Source organism: Centrocercus urophasianus, unplaced genomic scaffold (genome assembly GCF_019232065.1).
Source record: "Centrocercus urophasianus isolate 14NV4802_14NV808 unplaced genomic scaffold, USGS_Curo_1.0 seq_19, whole genome shotgun sequence".
NCBI classification, from domain to species: domain Eukaryota; kingdom Metazoa; phylum Chordata; class Aves; order Galliformes; family Phasianidae; genus Centrocercus; species Centrocercus urophasianus.
This window is the reverse complement of record NW_024884744.1, coordinates 13,695,864-13,699,817: the sequence shown is the minus strand read 5'-3', so window position 1 is coordinate 13,699,817 and position 3,954 is coordinate 13,695,864.

The window sequence follows — 3,954 nt, the reverse complement described above, 5'->3', positions numbered from 1 at the left end:
TACTGCTATATTAAGAGGCTGAAATAGTCATTCCAAGAGCAGGTTTGTTGAAAGGCTGAGGACAGTACCAGTATGCACTTTTGGAAACTCCCACCCTGCATTCCCAGCTGTGCTTCATGTCCCCTTGTCACTGCTTTGCAGGGATGGTATCACAGAGCAGTTGACTACAGTTTCTTGAGACTGGGATTAATTCTATCCTTTGTTTTCTGAGTTGCTCATTTATTTGACAGACAGTTTGAAAGAAAAAAAAATGTCTGCACATATTTCTGTTCATTCATTTCTTTATTGAGCATAAATCTCAAATCCAGCTGTCCTCTATAGCTAGAGGGACAATTTACTCTTCTGGTCCAGCATAGGTCCATGTCAAATAAAAGCAGAAGTAAGCTGATCCATTTAAAACTGAATATGTCATTTATTTATTTTTCCCCCCATAGTCTGCTAGTCTTCTTCCAGATACTTATTTCTACAAGGTTTGTCCTTGGCAGAGTTCCCAATCTACCAGACTGCCCTCTTATGTTTGTTTAGGATGACATGGTGTGGCAGTGCTGTCAGACTAAAATCACTACAGTTTCCTGGAGTTTTGCTTCTGCTACCCAGATGATCTATCTGGGGGATTAAGACGTTTCATCTGAGAAACAGTAAACCACAAATTGGAATACAAAGTGACACTAGGACTCTTCAATCCTCACCAATTTAGGTAAACTGTCATATGTAAGGAGAGATTAGATGTTGTTGCCCTAGAGTGGTGATAAATTGAGGAATCATATTTACAAGTAGGAAGCTTTACGGTGGAAAAGCTTCACAGCACAAATGGCCTGTGAGATCCAGTGAGGATACTTGAAATAGCCTCTTTAAGCTGACTGAATAAAGAACTGACACCAGCTCATGCCATGGGCTGACATGCTTCTGGCCCAGGAGAGGCCAGTCAGGATTACAGAAAACCGGTGCCTCGTTTTGAGACTGTTCACAGTTTGGTCACAGATCAGGCTGGAGCTTAAACCCAAGCTTCTGACTGAGACACAATACAGTGTGTAAACACCTCCACAAAATCTGGGCCTACTGTGTGCAACCTGGAAGTGCAGTGTTTTGGACTGATTTACCAAGTTACACAGGATGCAGCTGTAGAAGGGCCTAGAATCTGTTTTCTGACCTGAAATTATGTTTAATCTGAAGCAAAATCCTTGGAAGTCTAAGCCTGGAAAATTATTACTAAGCACTAGAAACAAACCATTAAAGTAAGAGGTATGGATAAAGATTTGGACAAGCTCGTTCCTCTGTTCACTTCTTTGCTGTGTTCGCTACTGGCAAGCTTTTGCTATTCCCTGAGTCGTAAAACACCTTGCTGTGTCTCTGGTGAAACTGTTTTCTGAGAGAATGGGAATGCTTACCGCAAGCATGAGGGAGCAGATATATTTACTGAGATGCTGCTCAAATCTGTCTTTTTCAGGAAATCATTATCTTTAAGCAAACCTAGCACTTGGTTCCCATGCTGTAATACGGTACCTGCAAACTTAACACTGCTAAAAAGACCCGAATTTTCCCTTCTACAGATTTCTAGGAGAGTGCGACAGGCCCAATAACATATATTTGACAAAGAGATTAACATTAAGGAAAAAAAACACTCAAAATGAATCTATACATAACAATCTTTTAAGTTTATATATACTGGCATGTATAAAATCAGACATCTATTAATTTTAAAAGCTCCAAACAAAAATATCCAAACACACGATGGCAAAAATCCTAATTCTGTAATCATGTATCGGAATAGCAGTTGTTTTGGTTGGTCTGCTCTCCCTTTCTGCTGGCTGGATTCCCTTTCTGTGTGACAGATGTGCTATTTATGGAAGGGGATTCTGAATATTTTAAAGCACTGACTGCTAGGATCATCTCCTTCCCAGCCTGTAAAATGAAAGAGAATAAAAGCCAAATAATTTCCCAGAGAAAAATCTCCGAATATCTCCCTATAAAATTATATTTAAAAAGGGGGGAAAATTGCCTGTTTTTGACAAGAAGCTATTTCAAATCTAATGCGTACATACTGTGATCTTTTGTTGTTGCTTTGCAACCTTTTCTTATTTAATGCAATACTTAGTAGCAGTTTTCACTGTTAAAAAACAGGCACTGCTTTAGAAAAAATAAATCATAGCATACTTAGGTTCCTAAGAAACCTTGAAAATGTGGTGCCTTGCTTCCCTAGCTGCATTGGCAGGTCTAATGAAAAATAGTGCTTCTCTGTACGTATCTGGCCTCTCAAGAATCTATTTGTTCGAGTGCTGATCAGAAAGCATTTATATCCACTTATATATACGTTCAGAAATAGTCACCTAAAGAAATCTTTCAGTTTGTATTTTCAGAGCAGCCTGTAATGTTGACTATTCTGGCTGTGTATTGGATGTTGGCTCGCGGTGTTTGGGCTAGAGGGAAGGGAGCTGTGAGAAGGCACTGAAGGTGGAGAGTGGGGGGTAATTTGCGCTATTAACAGATCTTATGGTTTGTCTAACCTTAAATGCTGGTTTACTCTTCTGGGAAAATAATTCAGGTCATAATAAACCGTGGCACGATTCTTATTCTCCCTTTGGAGATACACTGACAGTGCAAATAAAAACGGTTTTATTTATTAGGCATTTTAAAAAATTCTGATAAGCAGTCTTCAATTTTTCTTTTTCTTTTTTTTGCTCTGCATTTTTTTCCTTAAGTATATGAAATATTCTATTGTATTTTGAGTTATTCTAGGAAATCAGCCTTTTTTTTAAACACTCCTAATCTATAAAAATCTAATTCCCAGACTTACAATCTCTGCAGAAGACGATACCAATTAATCGTATGCAGCAGAACAACGTGCATGTGGTATTAATCTCAGAAGGTAACGAGAAGATGTTAAAAATGAGACGTGATTTAAAAATTATTTTTATTTTTGCAGCTGTAGTTTAATATTTCAAAATTATTTTTTTCCTAAAGACAATGAAGCACTTTAGTAGCTGTACTGACCTCCATGATGTCAGAATGTCATTGTGCAACCGTAGCTAAGAAAAGCCTCTGAGGAAAAAAACAAAGGAGCTTTGCATCTCCCAATAACATGAGATGTGCGTACACTGTATGGAGCATTTTGGAATTTGGACTGTGGTAGTGAGTTGCTGCTTTCAGTGTGATTAGACAATCATTGTTTCGTTTTCCTTGCTTTGACAGCGAGGGTGCTTGTATGCTGCTTAAGTCTTCTTAGTGCTATCTAGGTCAGTATACTTATGCTTTTTTTTTTTTTTTTTTTGGTCTGACGGATAACATCTGAAGGAAATTAGCACCAATTTTCCTTTTTTTGTTATATCTGAGGGGAGAAAAATATTTTTATAATTGATCAGAACCGTACACCACAGCACCTACCGTTTCTGCATTGCAGATATTTTTAGCTCTCACACTGTTTGTGGTTAACAGGGTGTAGCGTAGACACAGACAGCTGATCTTGCAGGCAGACCCTGTGCTTGTGTGGTTTGTCAATACTGCTCAGGATTTTGATGGACTGCAAAAGAGAAAAAGCAGAAAGGAAAGAAAAAGAATGTTTTATTTTCGTGAACATTGCATCTTTAGTTACGATATTTTTATATCACAGTCTTTTTATTTTTTAATTCTAAAACTAAAAAATTAGGAAAGCACAGCATCCAGGATTTAGTGTGTGCGATACGACATCTTTCTGCATCGACAGGACGCCACCGTAGTCAATCCAGCCTTTCTCCAATAAGCAAGAAGATTTTCTTCGGCAGGCAGACTCAGCCACTGCACAGGCAGATTTTGATAAGAGTTTGAAATGCCTACTACTGTATCATTGTAGAATTTGGAGTTTGCTAACAGTGTTAGTGACTGGAGCTCATCTTGCATCACCAGTTGATGACAATTTTCTTTGTTCCCTCCCACCCAGTTGAACCAAGACTCTGTAGCTGATACGCAATGTCACTTACA